This window comes from Sceloporus occidentalis, unplaced genomic scaffold (genome assembly GCF_023333645.1).
Source record: "Sceloporus occidentalis isolate IW3139 unplaced genomic scaffold, rSceOcc1.0.p SCAF_28, whole genome shotgun sequence".
Lineage (NCBI taxonomy): Eukaryota > Metazoa > Chordata > Lepidosauria > Squamata > Phrynosomatidae > Sceloporus > Sceloporus occidentalis.
In genome coordinates, this window is record NW_028317008.1 from 5,016,569 (window position 1) to 5,042,204 (window position 25,636).

General features: G+C 36.5%; 1 pseudogene; it reads left to right on the plus strand.

Annotated features, from left to right (window-relative positions):
* LOC149299716 (small subunit processome component 20 homolog) overlaps positions 1-25,636 on the plus strand; it is a 54,676-nt pseudogene that overhangs the window by 16,171 nt on the left and 12,869 nt on the right.

The window sequence follows — 25,636 nt, forward strand, 5'->3', positions numbered from 1 at the left end:
TTCTCGTGCGATATTTTGTAATATGTCGTACATACGCTGTTTAAATTTCACACTAGCTGGCAAATGATAAGAAATTCATTCTATTTGCTAGTTTGACAACTGACTACAAGACTTTTGCAGACTCCTAATCAAGCAGGTTTGACTTAAAACAAAGGGCTGTGCTAATTTTTGCTGTTTTAGGCTAAAACAATGTTAGTCTGAATTAGACTCGCACATACATAACGATAATAATAACTTATGCAATGCTTTATTATTGTAATTCAAACCTGCTGGATATATTTCCTGTACTATTATGTTATCTGAAATGTTCCTTGTTCCTGAGAGACAAAGAAAAGAGGTAGCCTTTGTTGAGTAACCTTGTGTAATTTGGATTACTGCCATGCCTTTTATTAACATTGGCTTAACAAATCTGAAAACGTATCGGTTAATGTGGCATACTTTCTAATGTATGGTATACTTGACATTTAATTGTGCACGTTTACAGTGTTATCTAGTTTTTATCTATCACGGTCCTCATTTTTAATTGCGTTATTATAGACAAAACATACTTATGTCTATAACATGTTAATATTAAAGAGATTTTTTTTTTTGCATTTAGAGTCAGATCAAGAAATGTTGAAGAGGGAAGTTTACCAGTGCTTGATTATGTGTTATCATTGATTCAATTGGCTGCAATCCAGGATAGTAAACACCTCTCAAACTGTTGGGCTGCTTTAATAGTTCTTCCTCACCTAAGGTAAATAGTCTCTGGATGACAAGTTCAGTGGAAAAATAATGGAAAAACAAGTATAAATATTGTTCATACTTTTTTAGGCCTCTACAAAAGGACAAAATTGTGCAGCTTTTGGCAAACTTCATAGAAATGTTGCTGAATTACATTGGCCAAGGAAAACTACTTAAAGGTATGTTCCTGTACATAAGAAACGTGGTTTCATTCCTATCTGGGAATGTTGGCACTTTAGAAAGGCAACGTTCCCCACTTTTTGATGATGTACCATGAGAATGGTCCTAGGGCCTGATGAATGGCATTTTAATTGTGAAAGAGTTAATCTTGATAGGAAGATGGGTGTAGTGAAGATGCCTTGAGACCTGAATTTCCATTAGGATTTCTGCACTATCCAAGGATATGTACCTGACATTCTATTGCCAGGAATGTCTTTGCAGACCAAATATTATAATTTGAAGCCACTAATAGAAAAATGGATGATATGACCTGTTAATAGAAAGATGGAGCATGTTGATGGCTGCACCTGAAAATTTTTGTCATTGGAATTCTCAAAGTTGTAACTGGATATTTAAAATTCTGTTTTAATTCATATTATGATAATTATGTGAGTCACATCTGCAATCTACAGTTTTAAGTCCTAAAAAATAAGAAATTTGCTGTGGAATCAATGTTTCCAACCTGTCATGGTTGAAATAGCAATTATTCTAGAATTGTGGATATTAGCTTCAAGATATTTACCATAAGAACACTGAGATATTGTAAAATAACATGTCTGACCAGTTTTAAGTAAGTGTATAAGACACTGTTTTCTGTTGAATAACGGGGTGCTATTCTTTATCCCATAGGAATCTTTTTTGTAGCTTGCCAAGCTATAAGCACCTTACTCAGTCTGGATGATTCGGCCAATATCTTGAACATTGTCCCAATGGAGAGTATAAAGAACCTGTTGCTGTAAGTCAATGTCACAAAATAACTGAAACGTGGGGCAGTGGAGAGTAAATTTTTTTAGCCATGAATTAATCCTGTGATAGACGTAATAGCACTGATGTTATGTTACAACACGTCAGTTTTCCAGTATTTTGTCTTTAAGGTGACTTTTCTAAATCACCCGTGTCTTTATTATGCTGGCTAATATCAGCACTTTTGAAGCTGCACTGCAATTAGGCAAACATGGTAAACATTGCATACTGACTTACTTCTTCTCTTTTAGCACTTTTCCCTCTGACCCATCAGTCCTGCTCTTGGCTGATCTCTACCTCACCAGGCTAGCCTTCTGTGGCTGCAAAGACCAACTTTCCCACCCCAGATTGTTGGACATTTTTTCAACGCTTCAGTATAATATATCATCCAACGTCGCAAAGGTAACCAAAGTACTTAGGTACTTAACTAATGTCTGATTATTTTTCCTTCTCAAAACAGTCCAGCAGCAAAAACTCTACTTTAGTGTTACTGTATTGGAATTATCAGAATACAAAATATCTATATTACATGCAAGAGAAGCCTCGGTATTTTGGGGTATTTTGCTATAACTTAAGAGTGATGGGGCTCTTTGAATTGTTGAGTAGTGTATGAAAATGACCAATACACAGCAACCTCTTTAACGCGTGTAAGACTATCCGTGTTTGTATTTTTACAACACCAACATATTCTGTAGCACTATACAATAATCTTGGACATGATTGCCAATGTAGATATGTTGGATGCCTGGTTGTATGTGTATATATATGTATGTATATATATATTTGTTTCGAAGAAATTAGCTAAATTTCACACTAAAGCATCTTTTAAACCTTCTTTTAATAGGTGCGCCTTTTGACCATCAGGATTTTAAACCAGTTTGAAATCGAAACTGCAGTCGGTCAGGAGGTAAATATATGTTTGGCCACTGATGTTATCTAAGAAGGATAAATAATACACAGTGATTTGACCTTGTTTCGCTGTCATCTCTAGGAACCCAGAATTGGCGAAAACCTGTCTCTGTTTTCTATACTACTGCAAGCTGAACTAGTCACTGCCTCTGTCCATGAATATAGAGAGAAGCTCCTTCATCTTAGGAAACTGAGACATGACCTTATACAACCTTTATCAAAAGGCAGTTTCCAGGAGGTTAGTATGGTATTATGTGATTTGATTAGATATTTTTTTACATTTTTAGAATCAACAATCACAGAAGTCAGAATTTAAACTCTCTGTATTCTTGTTGCTAAAATAATTGAGTAAGCCACGGTAATTTTTTTTTTAGGTACCTCTTCGATATTTATTGGCGATGCTGTATGTCAACTTTAGCCCTCTCTGGGATCCAGTGATTGAACTTATTGTGTAAGTATTTAGAACAGTTTAGTGAAATTTCCAAAAGAACGGTTTCTATTTTCAATAGAATTATTGAACTTGTAGCTAAAAATGTTTCTGTAGTTTCCAATGTAGGAGGAAGTAGCCTTATCCCAAATAACCTGCATATTAAGAGTTATGTTTTCTATTTTAATATTTTGTAATTTGGGAATTGCCCTTGTTCACAGAAATTAGAGAAAAACTATATTTTATATTCTTTTATTTATAGTTCTCATGCAAATGAAATGGAGAATAAGTCCTTCTGGAAGATATTTTATGAACATTTGGAAAAGTCTGCTGCCCATGCTGGTAAGAGAGCTAATACCCTAGCTGTGAACATCTAGTTTTCTCATATTCTGTATGTAAATGTTTTAATTTAAATATGTTAACACATTTTGTTTTTTGAGTTAGGAGGCACTCTGTAAAAGTAAGACCAAGGCAGTACTTGGGGTAGATGACTTTACCTCCAGCAGCCACGGTTGCTGAAAAAAATGATCTGCCCCATTCGTGCAGCTGCTAGGGCGCCAGCTGGGTTCTGGTTGAATAGTGAGGAACAGCTAAGGACGTGACAAGGCTGCAAAGAGTTGAGGTCATTGGTCATAGGACAGAACAGGAAGAGGTCACACATGGTCAATAGTATGAAATTGTGACATGTTCTACCAAAGATCACTACCAGTCCGTTGCTACAGAGACTTAAAAATATTGGGTTAGATGTAAAATAATAAATGTTCTAAGTGAAAAATTAAGTTTACTGTTGGTAAATTATAGATTCATCAAGGACCCATTGGTTGTTATGATGAATGATGAATTGAAGAGTACCTGTTTTTTGTTTTCCCCTTAGAAAAAGAGTTGCATGATGAACTGAAGGAGGAAGTATCAGACAGCCAGAGTGAAGAACCAGACTGTCCTCCTGAAGACAAAATTGAGGTCCTATATGAGGACACGATGAAGTGCAGAACAAAAACTAAGGACAGAACAGATTACACCAATTTCCGGTTTCTTCTCTGGAAGGCAATGTCCCTCTTCCCAGACAGGGTGGAGCCAAGATCAAGAGAACTCTCCCCCCTACTTCTCAGATTTATAAGGTAGGGCTTAAATCCTTGCTCTGAAAAGCTTGCAGTCTAATGGATAGAAACATAAATGACTGGGCTTGCCAAACTTTGGAGAACTTATAGCTGCATGTTGCAGTCATTTGTGAAAATATTTTCCTCTGTACAAAAACTCTTCCCTTACGAAAAATTACTGCAGTTTTTTCTGAAGTAATACTGCAGTTTTTTGGACATGAAAAAACTGCAATACTGCACTTTTACTGCAGTATTACTGCACATTTACTGCAGTTTTACTGCATTTGTACTTCGTTGTACTGCAGTTATTTTTGTAAGGAAGTACAAATGCAATAAAGCTACAGTACATTGAAGTACAGCTTTAGGTTTGCAATATAAAAAAAAAGTGCAGTAAATGTGCAAAAAAACTGCAGTAATTTTTCATAAGGGTTCTTTTTTCCACAGAGCTAACATGATGATGTATTATTATTACTACACACTTATGTATTAAACACATTGTGTGGAGCTCTGCGGTACCTGTTATTTATTGCTCATTTCTTTCTGTGAATGCTTGCATACATGCCTTGCTCCTACATTACAGTTTCATATTTGCAGTACTAGTCTAATGCAGATTTTTTTTTTATAAATAATTATTAGCATACTGGTAAATAGTAGAAATATCTGTATCATTTGTTTTGATTTAACTTTAAGCTGCTGTCCCCCCCCCCCCCAGCAATGAATACTATCCCGCAGATTTGTTGGTAGCCCCATCACAGGACCTGACACCAAAAAATCCAGATAAAACAAAGCCCACCCCTGAAGACAAAGGAGACTTGGATGAGGGTGAAGCCATGGAAGAGGAGAATGACAACAATTTGGATGACACAAAGACCACTGAAAAGAAAAAAAACAGAAGGGCTGCCTCAAAGTAAGTGTGTATCAGAAAGAATGTAATATTTGGTCAATTAGCATTTCTTTGCAGAAGGATAGGCCTGTACGTTTGAACAAATAAACATGAGACTAGGTAATAGTAATATTTTATGACATTATTGCATGTTTTAAAACTGTATATAATTATATTGCCTTCTCTGCATTGTGATATAATATACAATGAAAACTTGAGGTGCTGCATGTTATACAGACTTCCACAGAACTTCCAATCAATGTGCTTTTATCACAAGATGTTTTCTGCAAACGTTCCTTTACTTCCATAACAACTAGTTAAGCACATGTCAAAGATTGACCAAACAGGTAGTAAGTGATTCCCCTTTAGCACCTTCCCCTTGGCCATGCACTTTATTATGTTAAAGTATTTGCTGGAAATAACCTTCTTAGTTAAACTGAATTCAAAGGCAGTTTACACTATTAACACATGCTGCTGCTGAGATGGCTCTCTAGTCTCAAGAGGGATTGCTCCCCTTTAACTATGTAGAATGATGTATATATGTGCAACTGATTTTGAAAGAATTAAAAACTAAGACCGTATGTTTTACTAGCCCTCTCAAAAACATGACATTTATTTTCTTGTCAGGCAACTCATTGCGCATTTGAAAGTTTTTTCCAAGTTTTCCAACCCACGTGCCCTCTACCTAGAACCCAAGCTACATGAACTGTATACACAGGTAAGCAGTGCTTTGCTTCCCCGATATTTCAAAGTGGGCATAGAGAGTTGTTGGTTGAATTAACGGTCGAATTCTCCTCAGAAAGATTTCTTTATTCAGATTATGCGCATAATCGAGACAAGGCACACAACCCCCTTAAATCGAAGTGTTGTCTGAATATATGTTAATAGTGTATGGTTTATATAGCATCTTATCTATTCCTAGTAATATATTCTGATTGGTCTATTTAAAGCAGCTAACGCCTTTTTGCACAACATAAAGAAAAGCATATACTAGAAGTTTTGGCACAATTTCAAGGACAGCATAATATATATATATATATATATATATATATATATATATATATATATATAATCATAGACTAGACGTTTCCTGTTCTTATGTTCCTATCAGCAATAATATTTCTGATAACATAAGCATAAGCATTTTTAATATAAGCATTTTTCTAACAAGAGTATTTACAAGGCACTTTATAGACCACTTCTGCTTAGATATCGCTTATGTGCCTTCGTGATTAAACACTTAAGGCTTTCAGTAGCTAAACAGAAAAATGTGAAGAGGAAGACAATATTCGCCTTTTTACTACTAGAGATCAACTTTTTGGCAATGGGACACCCTTCAAAACCTGACCCTGGTGTGAAGACTTTAACAAAATGTCCCAGGCAAAATAAAAAAAAAAGAAATTCTCTCTCCCCCTCTCCCCCTCTCTCCCCCTCTCCCCCTCTCTCCCTCCCTCTCTACCCAAGAATGAGAGCCATGAAAACCCTGAAGGTTAATGACTTTAGAGTCAATTTCACTGCACTTGTTTTAACCTTAATGATTTTTTGGAATGGTTAACATTAGCCTCCCCTTACAAGCATTACTGCTTTCTGTTTAATTGTAACCATTTCCCACTAACTAGTTGCTAGTTTAAGTCTGTCCCTTTATAGCCATGCCTTTACCTATGATTCAATGTTTTTTTTCCTCTCTAGTTACTTTGCCATCAAGATCAGAATGTGCAAAAAGTTGCATTGGATTGTGTGCTTAGCTACAAACATCCCCATATCCTTCCATACAGGTAAAATGTCATGTTGTTCAACTTGCCTATCGATGTGGGGTACAATGAAACAGAATAGAATTAGCGCTAGTACCACTATTAGCGTATAAGGGCTGTTACCGGTTCCGCATATTATACATATTTAGGCACCATTAGTCTAATACACCCTTGCTGATTCTTCAGTGCAGGCACAAACTTTGTTTCCAAAGTAAAGATATTTTCTACAAGGTAGTTTAATTTGTTGGGTTTTTTTACATAAAATGTAAACTAGGTTTATACTGAAGTGAGGAACGTTTCAGCCTATATATAGTATATAATATTATATATACACACAAAGTACTGGCAGTGCTGATGAGCTATCGCGCGGGGTACGTGTGTAAAATGATCTTAGATCCCTTTTTTAAGCTTCGGGCCCAAATAAACTAATCCCCATTTTGTCTACATGCTGCTATTTCTATTGCTATTTAGTATGGTGCAGATAAAATATGAGAACCTTAAGACTGTTCCTTTGTCATGCTACAGGTTTTAGGATAGTACTGTTTGCAATGTTACCTTGTAATTTTAAGGTTTTTTTTCTTCTGTGTTGTGCTTCAGAGAGAACCTACAAAAGCTCCTGGAAGATAAAAATTTTAAAGAAGGAATAGTCCATTTTAGCATTTCTGAAGAAAATTCAATCGTGAAAACGTCCCACAGGCCTGATCTGATGCCTGTTCTAATGAGGTTTGTTATAGTTACCATCCCATCTAGAAATTTCTGTTTCAGCTTTACAACTGACAAATGTGAGTAGAGTAAATGAGTACGCTAGAGAGACAAATACGATGATCTTGTAATATAATAAGCTTGCTTTCCATCAATTGAAGGGCCAAAAAACAACTGCTTTTTATTTCAGTATGAAAAGTATATGTTGGAAAGTAGGGCTAACACCTATATTTTCTATATTTTTTTTATTGAAAGAATTTTGTATGGCCGCATGAGAAGCAAAACAGGCACCAAAACACAGGGAAAGGCAGCATCGGGAACTCGCATGTCTATTGTTTTACGATTCCTGGCTGGATCCCAACCTGAGGAGATTCAAATGTTTCTGGATCTTCTGTATGAGCCGGTCAAGCATCTGAAAGATGGTAGGAAACATTTTTCAAAGTAGGGATTTCAGATAAAAATATTGTTTCTTCACAGAATTGTGAAATGAATAATCGTTTAGATAAAAAATTATATTAATATTTTAATTTTTTTTTAAACTTAAAATATGCTTATAATAGTGGTCTTCCACCATTTATTTTTTTTAAAGCATCAAATGTTTTCAAAAATATTTTGCTGTTTTCTATTTTTAAAATAGTTTGTTTTTCCATAATGTTGATGTCTATGTATTTTAGCTGTTTACATAGCCCATTCTATTAGACACCTAGTCACCTTGGAATTTAAATAGCTGCTTTGTATATGTATAAGTGCTATTCTATATGTCTTCTGGAGAACATACATCTATAATTGTTACATCAGAAATCATTTTAAGGATACTTTTTATTTATGCGGCGCTATCATTTCTATTTTGGTGTTATTTTGTTTTGTATTTGTCCCATTGTGCAATCAATTCTATATTTTTTGTAGGAAAATGCCTTGCTGCTGTGATACAATGTATAGAAAGCCTGGACCTGTCCAGAGTTCTTCCGCTTGGACGACAGCACAGTTTATTTAATAGTTTGGAGGTTGTTTTAAAAAACCTGGGTCACCTAATTAATCCCTACTTACCAGAAATTCTTCAGATATTATTGTGCATGACTGCAACAGTATCGTATGCTCTTCAACAGCGTGAAAAGGTACGTTGATGCTTGTCTCTTAGCTGTAAGGTTTTGTTGGTCTTGTCATTTGCCAAGAGTGTGTTAAATAACAAAGAGGATCATATGTTTTATGCTGCATATATAATGTGGGCAAAAACATAATCTCTGTCTTGTTTTAGTATTAACAAATGTGTTTGTTAGAACTACCAGGGCGGACTTTAGGTATTCAGCACGGAATCTAGACACAAATGCTTCCAACTCCCAATAATTTCCTTTTTAGTAAGAAAAACCTGCTCACAAATGCAGCAACACATGATAGACAACAACTCTGACATTTCTTCTTTGCTTGTGTGATGGACGTGGTTGTAATGCAAAATATTAAGCAGCTGCCTATTTGATTTTTTTTTTTAAATTATATTTAGATTTTATGTTTGTGCCTCTTGGTCCTTTTGCCCTATTTGGGACTTTAAAATGAACATGGTTTGTTTTACTGATCCCTGAAAAAAGGGAGAGCATGGCTGCTTCTTCAAGACTAAGGAACAGAGAATTTGCAAATGTGGCCACTTCTTGATAGCTGTACATTTTGACCCTGTTTGTTTTATGGGTGCGGTGTTGCTTAAAGCAGCTTGTTAAATGTTCACACATAAATTCTAAAGTCTATTTTCTAAACATCGAAACATCTTTATAAATATTGTAGTTGTTGTAATCTGCCCTCACAGAACTGCTTAACTTGTTTTTACAGCAGATTTCAAGACTGAGTGACTCTTAGATATGTGCTCCAAGTGTCAAGCACTTATTTGCAGAGTTAATTTACTGCTTCATTAGACATCAAGGTGTTAAGTTCAAAATGTTAAGTAGCACGGGCTCCATCTTAGATAATGATTAGGTAACTCGTAAACTAGTAGCCTTAGGGAAACAAACACAAAAATTAAACTAGGTAGCATGAGGAGTAATCGATGATCGTCATGTTTTAGGGATGAGAGATCTGCATGTCAGAAGTGCCATGGAAATCTGGTTTGCTGGCACTGTTTCTTGATTTTTATGACCTGTGGGTACTTCCACTAATTTACGGAGAAACAACACTTGCTGATCGAGAAGTTGACAGCTGCAATGAGGTCATCAGATTGAAAACCGAGCAAATTCTATAAAACGTAAAATAAAAAGTTAATCTTGCAAAGGAATGTCCCATCCATCATCTCTGTGTCCAACTAATCTATTTAAATCTTTTTTTATATAGATACAGCTCAAACTTATCAACCCCCTGAAGAATTTACGACGTTTAGGGATCAAACACATAGTAGAATATTTCACTGACTTTGACAATTATCCCTTCTCTGCTGAAGAATTGGATGCTGTGTTTCATGCCGTGATATGGCCACAGGTAAACAGCCAGACTTTCTCTTGACCCCTTGGAGTGTTTATTGTGCACAAACCCTGCTTAAGAACATTATCTGGTTGGCCAAAGTGTATAATTTGTAGTTTGTCAATTCCGTATGATGATCGCAAACCATACTGCCCTTCACTAGTGGAGTATAATATGTTTTCACTCTATTGCCCCCATTGACCACTTTTATGTATGATGTTTCAAGCTATATCAGATGCAGCATATGCCAGATGTCATTAGTAATTGATATTTGTTGTTTGAAGTTACATTCATGTGATTTCTGCTAACATAAAAGTATGTATCATATCTCCTTTTCTGGCTTTCAGATTACCAGACTTGCTGCTGAGAGTCAGTACTCTCCTTCCCTAGTGCTGAAGCTAATTCATGTTTGGAGCAAAAACCCCAGGTAACAATCAGTTTATTTGTACATGTGCCACACCAACATTTAAATAACTGTAAATAAGTCTATGCAATGTATTACATTTTAGCGTTTTATAATTTTTTTACAGTGGTATCCATGGCTTTATTCTTCATAGGTCATCTTGATAGATCAAAACAGAGTGATTTTTTCCCTAAGCACTAAATAGATATTGAACCTGATAATAGGCATTCCGTGTGTTGTGAAGATTTTATGTACGCTGTATTTTTTTGCTATAGGTATTTTCCTTTACTTGCCAAGCAAAAATGTGGACAACCTGAACATGATGTACTCCTTAATGTATTTGCTCTGCTCTCAACTAAAAATGTGTCGGAGGCTAGTGCATCCATCATAATCGATATAACAGACAATCTTCTGAACAGCCCAGACTTTGAGGCTAGCGAAAGTGTTCTTTGCTTGGTTGTAAATGACTATATAATCCCTGAAGTCACCATGGAGAATGAAGGTAAGGAAAGCGACAGAGGTAGATTTACCTATTGCTGTATGCCGCATTTGCAATCATTTCCATGAACATCTTTTTTTTCTAAACTAGAAACTCCAACCATTGGCATGAAGCTGATACTTCCACACATTGCTGCTATTCTCCAGTACCTGAGTAGAAGTATGATGAATGCTGAGAAAATTAGAAAAAAGAAATTCAGCGCACAGGTCAGCAAAGAGCTAAGCATTCTTTCAAAGTGAGTATTTTACTTTCAGTTAAAAATTATAATCATTCATTGCACTACAAAAATTACTACTTTTATGAATTCACTTTCTTCTGCAGGATAAGCAAGTTTATCCAGGACAGAGATCAAAGTACAGTACTCATCAACCTTCTTCTGTCATACTTGCATAAAAGTAATACAAATCAGGTATGTGGCATTATTATTATTATTATTCCTATTATTCTTGCAACAACATCTTTTATTTATCCCTGCCACTACATTCCACAAAAACATACCACGCCAATCACATTGAATTTGAATACTGCAGTTGAAATATTGATAATAAAAACTATGCAGAAACTTTTACTTTATATAACTTTTTTTGTTTTCTAGGACACAGAAGTTGAACTCTTGCAAACAGTGCAGAATTTATTAAGACACTGTTCAAACCCCACAAGCTTTTTGAAGCCACTAAGCAAACTGTTTGCTGTCATTCAAAACAAGTTGTCTCGCCAGGCACTTTGTACAACCTTCCAGGTACAGTATGAATCCTATAGTTTAAGATCTTTTGTGACTTGATATTGTATTTTAACAGCTCATAGTAAATGTTAAACATAGTTAAAATACAGTTCGGTAATAAATGGTGTCCACCCAGAGGCATTTGTGTGTTTCATTAAATGTTAGATTTCAATATAATTAGTTAACCACTTCCCAACAATGGTAGTAATAGTATGTCACCAAAATCTGTCATTTGACACTGGAGGATGTACTATTACGTCTTGTCACTTTAAGCGTTGGAAGGGCTAAATCTCTGCCATTGCATAGAAGATAAAGTAATTGACACCCTGGTGTCCCCTCTACACCTCAATGGGCTCAATGAGATGGAGGTGGTTGCAATAGAGGATGTCACAGTAGCTTGCAGGAGTATGAAGAAAAGGAGAAACATGTCATTTATATATATATATATATATATATATATATATATATATATATATATATATATATATATATACTTAACTAATTGCATTGATTAGGATTCTGCTATAACACAAATATTTAGAATCCAAAAAATTCATTTAAAAAAGAAAAATGGATTCATTTCTAATGATAAAACTAGAGGGGGTTTATAGGTTGTTAATAAATCTCTAGAGACAATGACATTGCAGTGCTGTATTTTTTTAGTGGTATGCAGGAATATGCTGCATAGAATAACTGAAAGATACATTTTTTACCTACTGAATTTAGTGTTTCCGTTATTCAATATTTATCGTGTCTGTTTTCTGAAATATAGGTTTTCTTTTTCTTTTAGGTTTTGTCTGAACTGGATCCCAAATTACAATATATAACAGATGTTGTTGATAAGGTAGGTGTTGATCAGACAATAGCTATAAGTCCAACCACTGCGATTTACGGAAAGTATCATTGAGGGGCTCCTGTTGGAACCATGAGCTCAAATACTTGAGCGGGGGTGTTCCTAGAGGCAGGCATGGGATTTGACTGGTCCCTGTAGAGACATGGTCTGGGCAGGACCACCCATCATACCTGAAGATTCACATCTTCAAAAATACCATGAAGATGCAACATTTCCATCTTTTTGGCCAATGAGTTGCTATATGTTGAACCAAACTTTTTCAATCATTCTTACCAATAGGGGTCTTAGACTTATGTGTTTCTATAACCTAATTAGTTTAAGGAGTACTATATTAGCTTTGTCTTAACTAATCACCTTAGTGTGTTTTATGAGTGAGGAATGTTGACAATTCTCAGAGTCTGTGTATTATCAAAATGTATTGAAACAATGCAAAACTAAACTCACTGTTATTCAGTGTTGCACTGCATTACTATATACAACATTGTACTTAATGTTAAAAAGAAAAATCAACCTCACTTTTAACAATTTGGATTTATGGTTATTGTACTTTTAGTACTCCCTAACATTATTTCTGTCCGTTTTATTTTTTGTTCAGTTGAATGCATTTGACAAAAGGCATTTGGATGACATCTACTTTGATGTTAGATTAACAGCTTTCCAAAATGCTACATCTTGTGTCAAGGAAATGAAGTCACTGGACATCAACTATATTCTTCCTATTGTGTACAATTGCTTTCACACAATCCAGGTAAGTGTTCAGTATACTTTTAATTATTCAGTTTATCATTACAAGGATTTGTTTCCTCTCTCCGATAGCACTCGGATGCATGCTACTAAGCAGAATCTATGTAAACTTCTGAATGGAGTGGTGTACAATCTAACTTTAAACTTGTTTTACTTTGAAGTTATGGGATAGGACTTTGTGAAATGAGGGCTTAATGTTTCTACTAATGCATCAAGCATTTGAGTATTTTCATTAAAAAGGGTTTTTTCACAGTGTGTAACATGTAAGAACGTCATGCTCTTTGCACCTAAAGTCTTTACAATTTATTTCATATCAAAAAACAATTGAACCACTGCTCATTTACACAGTGATTATTTGATAGTATGTGCACTGGAGACGTGTCTGATATGGGGGACAATCCTAAGTTTAGCACAATTTTCTGTCTGAGATAGGCATCAATTTTAGGATCTTTCTGTTTATGCTTGATTTTAAGGGCCTTTGTGCCCTTTAAATTGGGACAAAAGTTCTGGATACAGTGGCAAGATCATTGCTTCATTCAATCCAAATGTTGCTTATTAAAAAATATGTATTTTCTCTCCTTACCAGCTTTGTGAGATGTCTCTTAGCGACAATGCAATCCTTTTCCTTCAAAGCATTATCTCGCACATTGCATCCATGGAAAACTCAGAGAATGAATACAGAGAAATAATACACCGCACTTTACTGGAGAGCTTAAAAAAGCAACTGAAAAGCAAAGTGGAGGTAAAAAAGGAACTTGCATTAGGATAGCACTGTCAGCATCGATTCCAGCGTTTAAAAATGGTCGTTTTACAGAAGTGGGGATGTTTGAACCCGGAGAACTGTTGTATAATTTGTCTTGGCTAATAATATGTATGGGTTTCCCTCCACAGAATATCCAGCAAGACTATACAACTATACTTTGCAGTCTGATTCGGGCTTTTCCTAAGCATCCGGAATTTGCAGACCTTGTTCAGCTTACAGACTACAATGATCCAGAAATGGATTTCTTCGAGAACATGAAACACATTCAGGTAATGGAGATCTGCTGCTTATGTTCTGTATTTCTCAAACCAAAGTCGTCTGATTTTCTGTTTTACTTAAGAATATTCCAAAGGTGTGTACCAGTTTGGAAGTTAAAACATATAATAGTTCTTCAAGCTCCACGAAGTCCAGAAGGCTTGCACTCCCCTTTTATGAATCAATAATAGTTGGTTGCCCTGGTGCAGTGCACGCCAGTCAAGAAGTGGAGATTTTCATTCACGGGTCCCTTTCATAAATACTTTATTCAACAGATAAGGATAATCAATGTTTCATAAGGCATCATGGTCCTTTATCAAGTTATCTTAATGTCGTAAATGACTATTGTAGCTGGAAACGGCTAATTTAATGGAATATCTTGATAGTTATATAGAGGCTTTTTATCAGCAATGGCATCTTGTGTTAAATAATCCAGGTTTAAATTTAAAAAGCTAATTGATCATTAAAAAAACATTTTGCAATTGGGTAAGCACATCTAGAATTTCCTGGTTTTCCAGTGCCCCTAAATTTTTGTATGCTAATGTGTGTGTGTATACCGTATTTGCTCGATTATAAGACGACCCCCCAAATCTGAATATTAATTTAGGAAAAAAAGAGCCTGAATATAAGATGACCCTATAGGAAAAAAGTTTTACCAGTAAATGTTAATTCATCTAAACTATTTTTTTTTTTAAAAAAAGCTATGATTGAGAAAAATATTTTGGTTTTATTTCCTTCTATTTTCCAACCTGCCCCCCAGTTATGCACATCTGCCCCAGAAATGCCTTATACCCCCCTGTGCCCCATGATATGCCTTTTAACCCTCTAAATGCCACTGCCCCATGATATGCCTTTTAACCCTATATGCCACTGTGCCCCATGATATGCCTTTTGACCACCTATGTGCCACTCTGCCTCCAGAAATGCCTTATACCCCTATATGCCACTCTGGCATTTAGAGCGTTAAAAGGCATATTATGGGGAAGAGTGGCATATAGGGAGGTTTAAGGCATTCAGGAGGCAGAGTGGCGTATAGAGGGTTAAAAAGGCATTTCTGGAGGCAGAGTGGCATTAAGGGGGTTAAAAGGCATTTCACAGAGCACTCTGCCTCCAGAAATGCCTTATGCCCCCCATTTAACACTCCCCCCCAAACTTACCGGTGCTTCTGACTTCCCTGTCATGTAGCCGGGGCAGCGTGTAGATCCCACACACTTACGCTGCAGCCATAAGGAGGCGTGGCTAGCAGCGGGGGTTGTCTGCGTCCATCGCGCAGACCTTCCCCGACTGTCAGAGATCAGAGTTCCCCGCACCGGTGCCACAGGAACTCTGATCTCTGGCAGCCGGGGAAGGTCTGCGCGATGGACGCAGACAACCCCCGCTGCTAGCCACACCTCCTTCCTGCTGCAGTGGAAGTTGTCTATGCGAATCGCGTAGACATCTACACGCTGCCCCAGCTACACACCGGGGACTCAGAAGTACCGGTAAGTGGGGCGGGGGGGGGGCAGGAGGATCCAGGTCCCCTGCAGCTGCGGGGGATCTGGATCTTAGTCATCTCATAGTCAGACCTATTTGAGGTCTGATTATAAGACGACCCCGATTATAAGACGAGGGGTATTTTTCAGAGCATTTGCTCTGAATTAAACCTCGTCTTATAATCGAGCAAATACGGTACATACACACACACACACACACTAGCATACAAAAATTTAGGGTCACTGGAAAACCAAGAAATAACGTGTCTGTACACTTTAGTGTGTATAATTTAGATTGTAGGACTGTTTGCGTTTTGTGTAAATGATTCAAAAGTAAATAGAGGCGCAATGATCTTCTGTCTTCTACTAATGGCTTTTAATATGTTGTCAAATCATCAGCTTGTCGCAGTTATACTGAAACGATTGACCAGTGTGATTCTACATAATATCAAATAATCTATCTTCTGTAATTACTGCTCCAGAAACATTTATAATCTTACAACATTTATACTTGTTTTGACAGTCCTTTGCAATGCATGTATGAGGTTCAATGGTGTGGCTTTCGATTTTCCAACTATTTTAAGTACGGACCTTCTCATTTTCCATGAAATGTCTTTCAGATTCACAGAAGAGCACGTGCATTGAGAAAGTTAGCAAAGAACATTATGGAAGAAAATGTAGTGTTGTCATCTAGATCTCTCCAGAGTTATATTATGCCATATGCCACTGCCACCCTTTTTGATGAGAAAATGCTTAAGGTATGTGGGTTATTATCTTTGAAGTGCCAACAAATTAAGCAACGCTGTACAATTTTAATGGGGCAGTTAACACATTCAGAGATACATTAAATCACTAATATGATAAGGAGAATTGTAGGGCCCTAAGAAAAAAAAAATAATGTTGGACCGAATTGAACCTTGAATCAAACGGGGCAAAATTGCTTTATTTAAAGTATAGTATAAAATGCCACAACCTGGGTCAAACTCAATCACATTCAATTAGTCTGACGAGTCAGCAACAATAGGCAAAATAAATATCCATCATCATGATTCAACTAAAAATGCATTCTGGGACAAACTGCTTACAATTTGAGAATTAGGGCCACAGCGTATGGTAAGAAATCTCTGTTTTGTTTGCTTATATACATTTTATTTTTTTGCATTGTTTAATTTTTGTTACTTTTTTTTTTAGCATGAAAACATGATAACTGCATCTGTGGAGATGGTGGGATCTGTGTGCAAGCACCTCTCCTGGTCTGCATACATGTATCACTTAAAACATTTCATTCATGTGCTTCAAACTGGACAAATTACCCAAAAACTGGGTGTCAGGTATATGTTTGCCTTCTTCAGACTGTTTCCTTTAGATGCTTAAAACATGAAAAGGATCTATTGGATTCGCGCCCTTGCTCTGCAATGCCTTATATTAGTTTTAAAGGAGTTCATTCTTTGTGTGTTTAACCCCTTAATGACAATTGCCGGTCCTGGCACGGCACGGAAAAGCATGTGCTTTACGACAATTGACGTGCCAGGACCGGCACGTCTTTAAACGGGTGCAGAAAGCGATCTACTATCGCTTTCTGCACCCAAAAAGCGTTGCTGAATGCCTCGACCTCGAGGCATTCAGCAACGCCGCGATCGGCACGAAGGGGCCATCTCTGGCCCCTCCACGGGGCGTCAACATCCGCCATACTTTGTATGGCGGCGGACGCCCGTTTTAAAAGCGTTTAGGAGGCGATCGACGATCGCCTCCTAAACTTAAATGGTGTCGCTGGAATGCCTCGTTCAGGAGGCATCCAGCGACACCAAACACTAACCTTTTGATGGGCTGTGACCGCTCCGGAGAGCGGTCACAGCCGCAGCTGCCGGCAATCTTCGCCATCAAGGAAGATGGCCGCCGTCCTGTAACAGGAACCACAAATTTTAAAAGTTCGCTAGATAGTCCAGACCATCTAGAGAACTTTGGCTCCACTTGCAGGTTGAATACAGGTACTGCATTCACCATGCAAGTCAATGGAGCCCAGCTTTCTAATCACAGTGTGATTAGTAAAAATAAATTAAAAAATAAAATAAAATTAATAATAATTAGAAAAAAATTGTAAAAAAACAGTAAAATGTAAAAATCATTTCCCACTGATGTCACTATCAGGGGAACCTCCAAGTTGAAAAAAAATGTTAAATTTTTTTTTAAAAAAAATAAAAAAAAAATATAAAAAATATATTTTTGTGAGCAAGTCCTAAAATTAGCATATTAGCTTAAAACAATTCTCGCATGGAAAGAGTTAAAATACTGGCATATTAAATGCCCGTGGGGTGTCTACTTTTAAAAAATGTATGATTTGATGGGGTAAATTGAATGGGCCAGGTTCAACAACGTCCCAATTAACACGGGGGGAAGGATGGCCACACATCTAATTTCCAATTAGAAAAATGCACACGTACCAAATGTGGCCTTTTAGTTCCCCCAAAAAATGACACACCCATGCATGTGGGGTATCACTGCACTCAGGAGATGTTGCTGAACACATTATGGGGTGTCGTGTGACAGCGGCATATACCAGGAGCTGTAAATTCATACATAAAGTAGGTGTGTGTGGGAAAAATACACACACAAAAATATTACTGCAAACTTTGAAAAAATGCTGGTGGTAAAATATGTGCATGCAAAGAGTTAAAATACCTGCATTTAAAATACCCTGTGGTGTCTAGTTTTGAAAAATATATGGTTTTGTTGGGCACACTGAAATGGCCTGGCTCAAAGATGTACCAAATAGGGCATGGGCAGTGGATCCCAAATGCCAAAGTTCAACATTGAAAAAAGCGCATGCCCCAAATGTGGCCCTTTTGCCCCCAAACAGCCAGGCAAAATCATTCATGTGAGGTATCGCTGTACTCAGGAGATGTTGCTGAACACATATTGGGGTGTTTTGTGATAGTGACATATACGAGAACATTTTAATTCATACCTGAATTAAAATGTGTGTGGAAAACCAAATGCAAAAAAATGACTACCACAAAGTTTGACAAAGACTGGTGGTAGATATGGTGCATGGAAAGAGTTAAAATACTAGCATTTGAAATACCCTGGGGTGTCTAGTTTTCAAAAATATATGGGTTTATTGGGCACACTGAAATGGCCCGGCTCAAAGATGTACCAAATAGGGCATGGGCAGTGGATCCCCAAATGCCAAAGTTCAACATTGAAAAATGCGCATGCCCCAAATGTGGCCCTTTTGCCCCCAAACAGCCAGGCAAAATCATTCATGTGGGGTATCGCTGCGCTCAGGAGATGTTGCTGAACACATATTGGGGTGTTTTGTGATAGTGACATAAACTAGAACATTTTAATTCATACCTGAAGTAAAATGTGTATGACAAAACAAATGCAAAAAAATGACTACCATAAAGTTTGACAAAGACTGGTGGTAGATATGGTGCATGGAAAGAGTTAAAATACTAGCATTTGGAATACCCTGGGCTGTCTAGTTTTCAAAAATATATGACTTGATGGGGTAAATTGCATTGGCCGGGTTCAAAGATACCCGAAATGGCACATGGGGGGAAGAATTACCAGATTTGGAAAAAATGGCTTTGAAATAGCAAAATGCTACCTGTACTTATTGCCCCATAATGGGTAGAAAAAAGCAAAAAAACATAAAAACATTGGGTATTTCTAAACTCAGGACAAATAGTAGAATCTATTTAGCAGGTTTTTTCATTACCTTTTATAGATGAGTAAAAGATTTTTCAACTAAAAGTTAGAAACAGTCATTTTTTTCTAAATTTTTCACCATATTTTATAATTTTTTTAATAGTAAATAATATGATACAATCAAAACAATGTCATCTAAAGAAAGCCCTTCTTGTCCTGAAAAAAACAATATCTAATGTGTGTGGGTTCAGTAAACGGGAAAGAAGAAAATTACAGCTAAACACAAGCAGCGCAGAAATGTTAAAAAGGCCATTGTCACAAAGGGTACAAAAAGTAAAATCAGCCTTTGTCTCGAAGGGGTTAAATTAGCCTCCTAGAATAATGCGGCTGTTTCTTATTTGTAAGTTTATAGTTTTAGTTGGTACGTTTGCCCGTTTTGCTATTCTGTGTATTTTGACAGATCATGTCGGTGTCCTATAGCACTACCACATAAAAATGTTAAGAGACTGCTTAGAAAACAGACTTCATTTATGACACTTTCAGAGAGAGAAACCAAAGTTGCATGTTTTCACAGAGTATTTTCTTAGAAAACTGATGTTTATATGTCTTCATTGATACAGCCATGCATACAGATTAGCATTTGTTTCTTGTTCTTTATGGATTCTAATGGATCTTTATGACTTGGCTCTAACAGCTTGCTGGTGACCGTGCTTGACGCATTTCACTTTGATCATGAAACACTGGAAAAACAGCTGCAAGCGGCTGAGAATAGAGAAAGTGAGTATAAGTGAAATGGTTAAATTCATAATTATTTTATAGACTGACAGCCCTGAAGGGTTTATGTGCTTTGTATCTTAGAAATACACTTTCTTTCTGGAAGATAAGAGAGTGTTTGTGTACCTTTTCGCTAATTGTATTGCCATACCCTGGATACACAAACAATACAGATTTTCAGACTTCTCTATTGCTGTACCAGATTTGTTCTTTTAGACTGCCTTTATAGGCTGTTTAAAGACCATTGCCCTGCCTGTTTTCAACCCACATAATCCTAGCCAACATCCGCTCGTTCTCTGCATCTGCTGGTCATTTTCTAGCATAGAAAGTTAGGTAGAATTAGGTTTTCTCAACACATGGCTAAATGTCTTGATATTATAATGTAACCCGCAAAAAATGACGATCCATATTCAGACATTTTTCCTGGTTAGGAACATAAAATTTGTTATTTTTAGGTCCGGTGCGATATTAAACTTTGGTTCCACTGCACAAGAAAAGATACCTTCGCCACATCCTTTGGGGCCCTCTGTCGTTCAGATGGGCTCTAACTGTACTTCATAAAACTGTCAGTTTAATTATGTAAAATAGCTACATAAATATTAAGCTACTAAAGAAATACAGTGTTCCCTCTAATTTAAATTGATTGTACTTTTCTGGTTTGCGTTAGTGGTTTTCATTGAGGGAATGCCAGCCCTAACATTATCTGTGATCTGGTAACTTTTTTTTGTGTGTGTCTACTCTAAAGATGTAATGGACACTGAGGTTACAGACGAGGATGAAACAATGGAGGTGGATGAAGAGGTTGAGCAGAAGGATGAACCAGAGATGATTCCAATGGATAGTGAAAATGTGAATGATGCTGATAATGAGACCCCTACTGGGGAAGTGAAGAGCAGTCAAAAGATAAACCATACATTTCTGCCAAAAAACAAAGAAGAAATAGCTTCATTAATTAAACATATACAAGAAACAGTGACTAATAACATCATACCCAAGCTACAGAAGTGCCTTGATGCAAAGGTGACTATTTGCTTTTTATTGTTTTTCAGTAGGATACTTTGAAAGTATTACGCATCTGCATACAGTTGTGTAAAAAAGAAAATAGACCCTCTTTGAATTCTATGATTTTACATATCAGGACATAACAATCATGTGTTCCTTAGCAGGTCTAAAAATTAGGTAAGTGCAACCTCAGATCAATAGCAACACATGACATATTACACCATGTCATGAATTATTCAACAAAATAAAGCTGATATGCTGTGTTTGGTTTTCACTACTTTTGAATAATCTTTCTTTCTGTAGAATGGTGGACTTTAAGTTGCCATGAAATGTCCTTATAACCCTTACCAGATTAATTGGCAGAAACAATTGCTTCTCTGAGATCTTTGCTGATGTCTTTCTTCCTTGGTATTGTGTTAACACACACCTCAATCTTCTAGACCAGCAAAGTCCTAAAATTTGGGTTTATATAGGGTTGGTCACACTTGCTGATCAGTTAATCATGGGCATTTGATTAGCAGCACCTGTCTGCTACTTAGCATCTCTCCTTCATTCCCATGAAAGCAGTAAGGGTGTACTTAGTGTTTCACACAGCTTCTCCATTTTGGCTTTATTTTTCTTGAATAAATTATGACATTCTGTAATGTGTAGTTTATCTGGGGTTGTATTTTTAGAACTGCAACGTTCTAAAAAAGATGCTTTTATGTCCTGATATGTAAAACCATATAATTTAAAGAGGGTATTCTTTTCATGATCCTATTCCAATTGATGAAATGCCCCCCCAAACTTTGTGCAAAATCAAACCACTTTCCAAACATGTATGGTTCACTGCACTAAAAATGTGTTTTGGCTATGAGTGAGTGTTGGCTTCTCTTTGCAGCTCAGAGCTAATTATTGCTTGTGGCCACTGACAGGTTCTTTTGGCTATATTGTCATGTCTGGTACCTCTCTTATAATGACAGTATAATGATTTCAAGCTGTATTACAATAAATATAGCAGAGGCTTTTACAAAAGCAGTTTGTATTCTCTCCATGGAGTTGTGGATCATGGAAACATCGCCTCAAACAGCACAGTTGTGTAAAGGAGAGTATATAAACTTAAGCCCTCAAGTTCCACGCTACTGCAGGTTTTTATGATGTCCACAAATAGCAAATGCAATTACTTTTTCTTTCTCAGGTTAAACGGGACGAAGAGCATAAATTGGCGAAGTCCAAGGTTGTTAATGAAGAGGAGGTAGTTCGGGTCCCACTGGCCTTTGCGTTAGTGAAGTTAATGCAGACACTGCCACAAGAGATCGTGGAAGCCAATTTACCAAGGTATCTACATGTCCCCATTATACTGGTTAAAGGCTGTGGGCAGATTTCGTTTTTTATCTGGTTAGACAAGGTGTTTTTGTATTGTAGGCTTCATATGTAACCTTATTGCATTGGATCAGGGTATTTTGTGTATGTTAAAGTTACATTTGTCCAGATGATTAATATACTCTGTTCACATTTATTTACTGTTTCAGTATTTTGCTGAAGATTTGTGTCCTTCTGAAGAACAGAGCACAAGAAATCAGAGATGTTGCTCGAAACACTTTAATTAAGATCATTGAAACTCTTGGGGCTCGGTACCTGCATTATGTGTTGAGAGAAATGCAAAGTGTGCTTGTCAAAGGTTACCAGGTATACATATCATACTTTATTTTGCTTTGCAACATTTATTATATTTATCAGTTTTTCTTGAGGAGCATCAAGATATTAAAATTGGTAGGTAACAACTCCGATGTAACAGATTGGGCTAAAGTAATTCTTTTTTTAACACTTTAATAGTGCATTGCTTTAGTTGACAAAATATCCATCACAAACTAAACAAAAATACACTTCATTCAATTTAAATGGACATTTTTATTGCTTGCAAGTGTGCTTTGGCAATACAAAATGAATACATTTGTAAGGGCTAAAACACAGTGGTTTATATAGCATAGATATATTCTTCCCAGTCTAGTGATATTAATAGTGATATAATAGTCTGATTTTAGGATCTCTTTCATGATAAGACCTCTTAAAGAATGCTTTGTTCTCATCATTGTGGTCTTGTGATTTCAGGTCCATGTGCTGTCATTCACTGTAAATCTACTTTTAAAAGGCCTAATTGCCAACCTTCAATGTGGAGAGCTTGATGCCTGCTTGGAAACACTAATACAGGTAGAGAAAATGCACAAACATATGCAACTCGGGGCTCATGCCATGTCCTTTCTGTGTGACACTGTAGCAGCTGGATTACATTTCTCCCAAATTTTACACCTCTTTATTTTTTGTGTAGCATTCTGTAAACTTCTTTAACTGAATTTGTGTTTTTATGACAGATTGTTGGCTTCAATCCAATAAAATCTTGAATCCATCAATTTGCCTTGGTAATATATTAAAAGACTGGAAATATATTGCCTGCCAGCATACATATGTGTGTGTGTATATATATATATATATATATATATATATATATATATATATATATATATATATATATATATATTATTAACTAAAAATATATCTTTAAAACTTACATCGTATTGCCCCAGGCATAGATTTATTATTTTAAATACATCTGTAATACATTTTATAGTATACATAATTTGAATGCCTGTCTACTTTTCCAAGATTATTTTTTTTTTTTATTTATATAGCGCCAACAATTTATGCAGCACTTAATACAATACATTTATTCAAGGGGTATGACAAAACGAGAATTGACAGACTAAGACAAACTAATACATTAGGTGGAGAGAGCCCTGCTCACATGCTTACAATCTTGAGGATGTTTTAGTACTCTTGTGTTAGAAGCCATGTATGCATTTTGCAAATTTTTTCACTATTATAAGTGGTCTTTATGGCCCCACATATAACAGTGTTTATGTACAAATGGCATAAATAAGGGAAATAAGTTCCTTAAAAAGAGCAATAAAATGAAATATAATTTTACAAACAATTTATAAGTAAAGCATAGCTGTGTTTCTAATCCAAAATGTGTGTGTGTTTAATAAATATACTGGCAATCGTCAGGCTTTTGGGTTGCACTTTACATTTCCAACCTCAGAAGAGGAACTAGTACCTTGCCATTTCATACACATTTTGGTAAACTTTATGGTCATTATTTGCAATTTAAAGTTTAAGTTTGACCTAATGCTTTCTTACTGTGTTTCTGAAAAAGATTTTCAATTTTGAGCTGTTTGGTGCCGTTGCTGAAGAAAAAGAAGTTAAAGGAATAGTTTCTAAAGTCATGGAGGCTCGAAGCAGCAAGAGTTATGATTCTTATGAGCTTCTAGCTCAGTTTGTTGGGAAAGATCAAGTTACCAAAATGATTGTTCCATTGAAAGAGGTAAGATGCTTCTGTGTGTTTATGTTGGATGGAAGTGTTAAGCCAGGGTTATTTTTACATCATCCCCAATTTTTGAGAAAGCAGCTTGTTCCTCAGAAGTTACAAGCTGCTTTCTAGGGGCGACACACATAGCCGACTTGCAGATACTGATGCGATGGCTTCCTGCCCTGACTTTGCTCCTGCCCTGACTTTGCTCCTGCCCTGACTTTGCTCCTGCCCTGACTTTGCTCCTGCCCTGACTTTGCTCCTGCCCTGACTTTGCTCCTGCCCTGACTTTGCTCCTGCCCTGACTTTGCTCCTGCCCTGACTTTGCAACTGAACTGACTTTGCAACTGAACTGACTTTGCAACTGAACTGACTTTGCAACTGAACTGACTTTGCAACTGAACTGACTTTGCAACTGAACTGACTTTGCAACTGAACTGACTTTGCAACTGAACTGACTTTGCAACTGAACTGACTTTGCAACTGAACTGACTTTGCAACTGAACTGACTTTGCAACTGAACTGACTTTGCAACTGAACTGACTTTGCAACTGAACTGACTTTGCAACTGAACTGACTTTGCAACTGAACTGACTTTGCAACTGAACTGACTTTGCAACTGAACTGACTTTGCAACTGAACTGACTTTGCAACTGAACTGACTTTGCAACTGAACTGACTTTGCAACTGAACTGACTTTGCAACTGAACTGACTTTGCAACTGAACTGACTTTGCAACTGAACTGACTATGATAAGCATTCCTAACTTCAGGAGCAGTAAAGGAAAAAAATATTGTCGGTCTTGTGGTTACAATAGAGAGGCAAAGCTTTATTTTGCACACAGAAGTGTCTTTTTTTGTTTTCTAATCACAGCAACATATTTGTCCTGGTGCCCATCAGTGTACATAGAAGAAAAAGTGACCCATTTACGTACCCTAAGACAGATATATTTACATGTTCGTGCACTAATATAGAAACCTAATTAGTTCTTCAGTATGCAGCTTACCAGCTGTTGGATACATACAAATATATATATATATATATATTATGTATGTTTTATATGTCCCAGATCTGTCAGACAAGCTGGTATTGTTAAAGTTTAGTGACTCCTTAACAGTTTGATAAAATTAAACTTATTCTTGTATGCATTTATTGTAGGACGAGCCATAAACAGCACAGAATAATATATTTTTTTGGCCAATTTTATACACATTTTCCTAATTATAAGAATGTGATCTCCTTCGCTTTCTTGACTTCTG